We start from the raw sequence: 10055 nt of genomic DNA, 5'->3' as shown, positions 1-10055 counted from the left end.
AGGGGGAGCCGCAGGCGTTCCGGGGCCTGTTGCGGGACCACTGTCAGGGGGTGTTCGGGATGTGCCCTGCCCTCCCAGGGGACGGGAGCTCCCCTCGTGGGGGAAGGACACGACTCGTCGGGACGCAGCAGTGGGGATCCCTGCTCTCCCGTTGGAGCTGACTCTGGGCTGGGGACGGGACTGCAGGAGCTGCGGAATCTGTGGGTGCCGAACCGGGCGGGACCCATCGAGCGGAGACCCGGGTGGCGTTGGGGACAGGATGTGCGTCAGCGGGGGCTGTGGGGCTGTGGGGTCTCTGCATTGTGCCCCTGTCCCCACCCGGCCCCTCCAGCGGGGCGTCGGCACTTTCCCACCCTTCCCCTCCCTTCCCGGCCGGRACCGCGGCTTCTTCCGTCTCCTTAAATTAACCCACAAAAGCGATCTTTCCCCCAAAAGTAGGACACAAGATTTTTGTCACTGGCTGTAAGGCATAGAAAAGCCTCTTTATTATGAACAGACTGATTCCTATCCAGGGTGGGGAAAAACAGAAGGGTGGCCCCTCTTTGATGCCAAATTTCATCTCTCTGCGCAGCTCTTTTCTCCCACCCTCGCCCCAAGTCCAAGGGGATGAGGCACGGCGGTGCYCTGCCTTCCAGGGATGGTTTACCCAGCCTCGGACCTCCGCAAGCGATCGAGGGGCCGAGGATCTTTCCCACCTTCGTCCCGCTTCCCCGGGAAAAGCGGTGCCCTCCGGCCGAGCCTCGGCCGATCGGGGGTGAGGGATAACCCCTGTTTCTGGAGAGAAACGCCGTCTGAAGAGCTRCACGCCTGGATCGCACCCGCAGCGCCGCTGACACCGGCCCCCAGCGCATCTGCTCTCCCTTTTCACTCGGTAACACACGCTGGAACCCGGCAAGAGCTGCCTCCTGCAGCATTTCCTACAGACGACGTGCAGAGGCCAACCGTAATTACCATGTGAAAGCTTCAACAAAATTATCTCTCTCAATAAAACTGAAAATTGGCAAATCCAGCAGTTTTAGCACTGAGGAATTTTTCTTTCCCAAATAAAGGCTAACGAAAACCTCACGTGTCACCACGCTGTCGGTCTGTGTAGTGAAGCAAAGGCAGGAGAGCTTGTGCCTTTCTATCAGTGCTGCAAGATAGAGCATCCATGGTTGGAGTGGGGGAAGCGCAGTGGAGGCGATGCTGCTGTGAACACCCTCCTTAAAGTTAAACTTTATCCTCCCCTGTGCAACGAGAGGGCAGGAAGGAGGACCTGCATCCGCCCTTGATTTATGAACAGGCAGGCAAAAGGCAGAAGCCAGTTCTGTGCTTCTTAGAGGCCTGAAGAGCCACACAAACAGCTTTGAAATCCATTTTACACAGAGACCATGAGCAGTGGGATGGACAGGATGAGACTCTGCCTGTCAGGGCTTCAACTTCCAACAGCTCCAGAAAACTGCTCAGTGATTGGACATAGACCTGTGTAAAAAAAATAAATAAATCGAGGAACAAACAAACCATGCAAGTGACRTTTCGTTAGGGGAAATAACAGTAGGTGATTACGATGACATTATAAATGTACTGAGTAGCTCTCATTGCATTTTCCTGTGATTTTAATACTCACCAAGCCGAGATTTGTTTTGTTTATGAAACAAAGATAATTGCTTGACTGCTAGATAATTGCTAATAATCACRTATTTGACTTAACTGGATTTTGCTTGTGTTAAAAATACATGTTCAAGACAAGTAGATAACAAAGTAGAGTTGATCTAAAAACCTCTTTGTCTCTTTCAAGGTTGAAAACAGAAACTAGAAATACATATTTTGAACACACCAATGAAACCAATAAACATGCCTCAGTCTTTCCACGGAGGAAATCAGGAAAAAAATCACAATACATGATAGAAATAAACAGTATAAAACAGGTATAATGGTGAAACTCTTTAAAGAACATTTAAGTGTCCATCTGAGAAAAGATTCAATCATCCAGACAAAAGGACCACATCTCGGGGTGATAGCATAATCTTCACAAGTTTCAAAACTCAAAGGCAATGCCCAGGGAAAAATCAGGAGGAGAAGATCTGCAATTTCAGCACCAGGAAAAGAGCATTCCCATTATGAGAAACAGCCTAGGTCGCTGCTAGGTAATGGATAGGTTTCAAATGTGCCTGAAGATGGTGCTGTTTAGATGGCAGAAGGAAGGGCTCGGACAGCTGCAGTAAAGACATATAGTATGAAACAAATAAATAAACAATAAATCGTTCACATAAAGTTCTGTGCGTCTCCAGCAGATCATTTCAGCAGCAATCCCAAAATCTAAGCAGGGGAGATTCATCTAGAAAAGGTTTAAYAAGCAACTTAGTTCTTGAATAGCTTCAGTGTGATAAAACACTGAAGTTTCTGGCGAGTGAAATTTTGGTGCCTGATATTTATCAGCAGATCTCACTCCAGCACAGCCAAGGTCCTCCTGCTCCCCYTCCAACACCCCACCCTGGGTAGAACCTTTAAAAACTTGTGTCTGTGCATCAAGCCTTCTAAGGAAAAGAGAAATGKAAGGGAAATACTCATGGCTGACTTTTAAACACCAGATGGTGAAGGAATTTAAAGTGGAATTTCCCACCACGTACAAGCTTTAATGTTATTAAACTTGATTTTAATGCGACTGCAAAGTGATCTGCTAYAGTTTATGACAGTCAATTCTACTCTCTTTGCCAGACTGGAAACCAGATTTTTTTTTCTGATGGTTTTTATAAGTAGCTTTTTAAAGAGCACCAGAAACTGGACAAGTAGATTCAAAAAGAAACACACTGACATATGTAAGGCACTTCTCTGCAACTAGCAATAAATAATCTGAGGGGAAAGCTAGTTTTCTGGTAAAATACAGCTCTTGCAAAATTTATGCTTTTCTTGCAATTGCACAATGTTTTTTAACACCATATGCCAATCTGGGAGTCTCAACCTTAGTAATTAGCTCCGAGTTTTTGGAACCTGTCATAAGGCCTGGATTAATCCCAACTCTATTATCTGATGCCAGTTACTCTAAGTTGGAGACACAGCTTAGGGGTTACCAGACACTAAATTGTGCAATAATGCCATATGCTATTCCTGTATGTATATTCTACCTATAACTTGTGATAGGTCTARTTGAGAGAAAAGTCATGTTTTCTCCTGGTGTAAAGGAGAACACGCTGAATTATTTCATGAAGCAATGTGTCCCATTTGTCAAGCTTTAAGTCAATCCCCTGCTGAGCCATTGTACTGAAATACGTGCTTCTTTTTAAAATTTTAAATTTATTTCTTCTGAAGAAATATATGATTCCAGAGCTCTCTAATGAACAACCATAGGACCTTAACAGCTTGTAGGATCAAAGTCTTGAGTGGAATGCAACCTTGGGATGGATTAAGGCATGGGAAGCYTTTCCTACAGTCTGTTCCTATCTCTTGCTCCCTTGCTGTGGCAGCTTTGGCTTTGCCCCTCCCATCAGTGTCTGGTCTGTGCTGCCTTGCATGATGTCCCCAGAGCTGGGTCAGCAATCCACATTACCCTTGCAGTAAAGACTCCACCTCAAAGGTATCAAAAGCACCTTATTGATTCCAGCTAATTTCATTATCTTCTTTACTTTTGCCCCAGAAACAAGTCGAATGTGGCCTGAGTGTCACGGGARGGACAGCAAATGCAGCTGAATTGCTCTATGATARTTGTTTRTTTSTTTSTTTGTTCCATAGCAAGAGAATGAGCTGTCCTCTGAGGGATCTTCTGACCATGGGGCTTACCTCCAGCAGGCAGAACCAAATCCAGTGGGATAGTGGCTATGATTTGCTGAATCACTTTGCTTTTTCACTGTGTTCTCCAGGGGGAGGAAAAAAAAAATCAGCACAAGAAACACACAAAAGCAGACATTAATGATTCCATTTGTCTCACGGTCTTTTCAGGTGGGAACCAGAGCAATGTGCCTGGAATCCTCCAAACCATGCAGCATTGAAATGTCCTGCTCTGGCGCCTTGTGAGTCTTCCAAAAGTCCTGGATCACAATTAAAGTCCTATGTGAATGTCTTGGATGACTTTGACAATATCAAAACACAGAGTAGCTGCCTTTAAACAACCAATTAATGTTCTGTGCCTGTCACCCTGAACTCTCCTCAGTCAGTGGAGGGTGTTTTAGGCATTGTTTGGGCCTCTGATAAATGTGTCCTATGAATGAGACAGATTGTGTGCTATCTCCATGTGTTTCTGTGCACATTAAGGTGTCTAGGCTGGCTGTAAATGACTAAATTATAGATTATTTCCACTACAAATGATCCAGGCTCTCTTTTTTGTTTTGTCCAACAATAAAAGTGGAAGCGATGCTGGTGGACCCAGAATATCTGTGTTTCTCATTCTCCAAATGCCTCACAGATTCTGGCTGGGAAGGAGAAAATAGCTTTAAAAAAGAAAAAGTCATGAGAATGTTTCCTAGGAATGAGATGATGTTTCCAAGGCATTAAAATGGGGAGAAAAAAAGAAAAGAAAAAGAAAAACTAAGGAGAAACATAAACTCATTCTTTCAAAAGAAGAACCTTGACAAGGTTGTCTTTATAGAGCAGCTTGTTCTGTACTGTGTGGGGTTCATTTTCATCCCATGACCAAGTACCAGAAAGACCAAGTCCCATATCAGCAARATGGGGACCTAAATTAAGGCAAATGTGAAAGAGAGAAACATATATGGCTCAGTTTTCAGGCAATGGAAGCACAAGGCAAGCTAAATAGTTATTGGTTGGAGGTCAGAGGTTGTCTTAGGTAGGGTCAGAACTTAAACACAGGATTGTCCTGTGCTGTTCTGATTTTACAAATGACTTGYCTCCATCCTTGTAGAGATACATGGGTTTGGCAATTTATTGGGTAGGATATTTTTTTCAGCTAAATGGGAAAACTGAGGCAGATTTTGTGGATARTACTGTAGGGTTTTGTTTGTTTGTTTGGGGTTTTTTGGTTGGTGTTATGTCCTTTTTGCATTTTTCCCCCCTTCTTTTTCTTCTTTTTTCTTTTTGTTTAAGTAGGCAAAAAGTCTATGTGGCTCATGAAAAAAATCAGCACTTGGAAACAGCTCTTTGAGTTCAGTAATTAACTGCTAAATCATTTTTAAAGCAAGTCTGCTTCCTATTTTTTTTCCATTTCCAAATATAAAACGTGTGACTATTTTGTCTTGTGTGTTAAGATGTTAGATCAATATCTGAATAATTAAATGCAGCAGGACAATGAACAGTTTAATTAGCCTTGAGGTTTTCAGAGTATTAGCTATTATAACTAAGTAGGAAAATTGGCTTGCTCTGAAGCCTTTTATTTATAAATTGCGACTTGGCAGCAGTACAGCTCTAAGTTTAGTGTACATTTGGATTGTGCAATACAGAACTGCTGCAAGAAAATCTTAATCCACCTGGACCTCAGCATGTTTTTTGTCKGAGATGGGTTACCTGCACAATGCTCTCACACCTGTGAGCATCCCAAGGGGTTCTGCAGCACCAGAATCGTTTTGGAGCTGTTTTACACCACGGATCTCACCTGGGCGTCATTTGGAATAAACTTTTAGTGAAGGAAATGAGAAAAACACACCCCTCAGGCCACGTTGAGAGCACTTTGCAGAGGTCTGTGCTTGTCAGGGGAGGGATGTAGCCTCGAGGTGCGCTGTGCAAAGGTCCATTTGGTTTTCAGTTACACCAAACCCTGCCCGGCTGTTTAAGCAATTAAAAGGAATTTACACCTCATGTCTCCAGYCAAGGGTTAGCAAAGATGTTCCTCTGTGTCATCTTATTTTCACTTATGCTTTCCTTACATTAATTGTATCTTCAGATAAATACAGGCACGCATTTGGAAAGAAGATTATAAGAGGAAACTAAAGCAGGGGGGAGAGAAATATGTTAAATGCTTTCAGTATTAGTGCAGAGTCACCAGACACTTTTCTTATTGACCTAATTTACAGGAGGAAAGGATGCAAAATGCTGATCCCCACAAAAATACTTTCCCATGCATTGCCTTGCCAGTGTACTGTTTCATACCAAGGAAGTCTGGCTAAATGTGCACATGGAGCAAACATCAGATAAGACTACAGAATAGAAATAAGTCCAAAACAAAGAACATGTGGCCKATGTTCAAAATCACTGCCTTGAAATAGGTTAGATCCAGAAGATTCCAGCTCAAGGAGAGGCCCAATTTCATAATTTCTTTCCTCAGATTTCATCCAGATCTAAGTTAAATCTCTAGTTAAATGGAAGTCAGATAAACTTACATACCAGTTAAAAAATTCCCCAGATTCAGACCCTGTGAAAGAAACCTCATGATTTTTGTAATTATCTTCTTAATATTGCTGATTGTGSTATGATTTTAAATAATCTGTATCTACATATCCTGATCAATTTCTGATTAGATATAGATACAGTCATTGGAATTTATTAGTGCTTGCAAAATTGGTAGTAGCAAACTAACCTGCAATATTAATCTGAATTTAAATTTAAACTAAAGAATCTACAAGTCCTCACTAGGTGTCAGAAAGGCTCCCAAAGCTCTCTGTATATTGAGTGTTACTTAGAATCAGCAAGATGCAAATACTGCTAAAATCCTCATTAATACTTCCATGCATCATGCAAACATAGCCCCTATGGAAAGAAGAAATCAGTTTCCCAGACTCAGATTTCTCAACAACCGCATTTTAATTTGTACCTCATAAGGCTAAGATACCTTTTCTTTGAGCCCTATTTCAGTGGATATGCTTGGGTTTTTTGTTTTGTTTTGKTTTGGTTTTGAACTGGCAYTGGTAGATTTATGCAAAGGTAAAGCCTGTGTATGAGAACACTGTGAATTTCAACATAAGATAGAAAGCAGCAACCCAACATCAGGCAAAGAGATGCTTGCGGGTTTTGACTCCAAATCATAGTCTCTTTTTAATTCTCTGTTGRTCTCAGAGGTAGGTGCCCACAAGACTTCCTGGATCAACACAAAAAAGTCCAAGGAAATATTTCATTGTCACATTATTTTTCTCTCAATTAAACATGAGATTAGGACACACATAACCAGATGTAGTCAGTGCAGAATAATATAGTTGTTTCACTTAATAAGACAATTTAAATTATGGTGGAAATGAAGAGTGCCAGATGAATCAATTGTTTTTTATCCTGTGAACTAAAAGAACAGCAAATCTAAGCAAATTTAATCTACTGGGTTTTTTATTCTCAACTGAACTTTACTCTGACTTCACTGTACCATGTACTAATTTGGTCAAAATCACATAAAACTTGCCTTTTATGCAAGGGAATGGGTGCCATGCAGCTTTGTAGACATTGTTTTGAGACTGTGCATACATTTTTAAGGATAAGCTAAAGATGGAGTGATGAGTCAGGTCCTTGGTCTGCTTCTGCTTTTCTTCACACTAAAAGGCACAAATGGAGGAAGGGGAAAGGATTATTTTGGCCAAACGAGATAAAAGCGTACAGAAAAGGAAGAAATAGAGGTGAGCTTCTCTTCAACCTGCGCCAAACAGCCAAAAGGTGTTTGGTTAAATGTCAATGTCCTTTACAGCAATTTTGGCAGCRCTTGCAGTAGCAATCATCCCTGCCAAGAAGGGATGCACAGGAAGGGGGGAGAGATGACCCTCTAGAGCTGTCCCTCTTACCCCTCTGCATGGGAAAAGTCAAGATAAAYCTATCAGACTTGACATCTGATTTCTGTCTGGCTCCTGCCCTGAGTGGGGACCATGGGGCACTGGAATGATGTTCTTGCTGTTATGGAGAGTCACCTTTTTTGCCACACTCATCCTCCATCCTGGTGAACCCAGTGGAGACCTACAGATGTTCAGACCTTTGTCCTGACAGTCTAACGGTGCTGAGAAGATCTCACAAAATCTGACCATCATGATTGTCAAAGGTTCAGTCATGAAAGCACAACCTGTGCTCCGTGTCTTAGCGTTTGCAAGCAGCTGGTGAGCGTTTTTCCTTCCTGCCAGATGTAAGAGGACAGCCCCTTAGGCCTGACCAAGCCTGGGTGACCCGTTGGGGCTGCCAAGGGGATTGAATCTGCCTCAACCTAAACAAGGAGCGAGGCAGGGTCAGGAAAGCTCTGCCAGAAGTGGAGACAGAGCACATCATGTTTCAGCAGCTCTGAGAAACACGGCAGAGTGTTTTACCTGCTGACAGCTCCAGAGAAGGGGGATGCAAAAAGACCCCAAGCTCCTGCAGCAGAGGGCTGCCAAAAGCCCAGAGTGCTGGCATCATTCCAGCTGCTTCCCCTCTCCTGTTTTCCCTGCTGACCTGTGCAGGCAGTGAGACAGGAGATGGGAATGAGGGAAAGACTTCACAGCCCATCTGGTTTCCCCCTTTGACAAGGTAGACATATTCCACACATTTTCTTCATGGGGTCATTCAGATCTGTGAGGAAGCACCATTTCAGATCACACGGTATAAGCTTCTGGAAAGTTCCTCCTGTGCACCTCGAAAGCACAGTTTGTGTGAAACTGAAAAGTTGATATTTGAAAAAAGTGGCTCTGGGATACAAGGGACATAAGTGTCAACCCTTCGACCCCAGCTTGTCAAATGTTGTTCTCCTTTACTGCATGGAAGCCTCACTTAAGCACAAGCTTGTTTGCTTATTTATTAAGTACATATGTTTTATGGAGTCTATGATCTGCAGAAAGCATTCCAGCTTTTGGACCCAAGGGCAAAATCCTTTTTTCCAATCTGTACAGACGATCTTTATGCTGATATTTTGCTCTTCCTAAGGGATTTCCCTGTATTGAGGGAAAGAGGAATATCAGAGCCCAAACCCACCAGGTGTATCTGAAAGGAAAAGCCTGCTTTGTTTTCCTCCTCATTGCCTCCCTCAGCAAGAGCGGAAATGCAAAATGAAAAGTAGAGTAGAAAATATGATGATTGATAGTGTTAATATTTAATAAACTGTTCTTTACTAAATCTGRTGTTATTTWGAAATGAGATGATAGTTGCATTAACATTAACAGGATTTAACAGATCAGAAAAGGAATGTAGATAGTTCTCAAACACTTATCTTAGGCATCTTCTGTGAGAAAGCAACATTTGAAAAGGTTTCCTTTCCACTCTTTAGATGTGTGTGATCTTGAATCACCCTTCTAGTTCTCTTTCTTTTTTTTTTCATCAAGTGTAGTCATTTCCAATAAGGTTCATGAAGGGTTTCTGCTTTTGAAGGTCCCAAATGGCTTAAATCACTCCTAGCACAAATGCACTCTCTATTGTGGAAACTGAAACCTGCCACACCATAAGGTGATCTGTATATTAGAACCAGATATCCCTTCACATCTGTATTTCCAAGCAGCAAAGCRGTATGTTTTGAGTTAACCTGCTTTTAGAGTGGCTCATCAGATAGAGATATAGCTATAAATACTGCTAAAGGGCTGGTGYTTGCCAGACTTTTGCAAGGATGCTGGCAGGGGAGAGGAGGAAGCGTAGGCAAGAGGTTTTCTCCTTTGCAAAATGTGTGTCACCCACAGAAACTGTCACAGCTGTGTGTTGTGATGGCAGCACACCTTTTCTTCCTGCTGTCTAAGGAAACTCTGCTCCCTTGCCAGATGAACAACAGGGCTTTGGGTGCTTCAGGCTGGACCCCTGCTGTTTCCATCCAAACGCTATGAGGTGGCTTGGTTCTTCCCCTCCATAACAGGGTGGTTTGATACCTACCATGAGCGGTCTGTGGAGTTTATTATCCTATAAATGYCCTGACATGGACTGGGAGGGGACTGCTATGCCAAAAGCCTTCAGGRAGGAAGTTTACAGTGATGGCTGTGAACAGACATACACCCAAGCCTGTGCCATGATCCTTTTTAACCTGACAAGAAAGCCAAGCCTCATSCAGCATTTGAGCAGGACAAGGGAAGACCAGGATATCTGTGAGCTCTAGTGGAGAGGCCACACCAGCACAGTGTGCTTGCTAAAGAGARCAGTCCCACCTCCAGCTGAGTGCCTTCCCCTCACGAGATTCAGTTCACTGCATCTTCTCTGCACCATGGTACGTGTCATCATGGGGCACCAAGGCATTGTCCCCAGCACAGACAGCTGGGACGGGCCACGCAAAGTGA

The sequence above is a fragment of the Malurus melanocephalus genome, unplaced genomic scaffold, assembly GCF_030028575.1.
Source record: "Malurus melanocephalus ecotype Western Australia unplaced genomic scaffold, MMel_1.1 scaffold_50, whole genome shotgun sequence".
Lineage (NCBI taxonomy): Eukaryota > Metazoa > Chordata > Aves > Passeriformes > Maluridae > Malurus > Malurus melanocephalus.
This window is presented reverse-complemented; position numbering follows the sequence as displayed.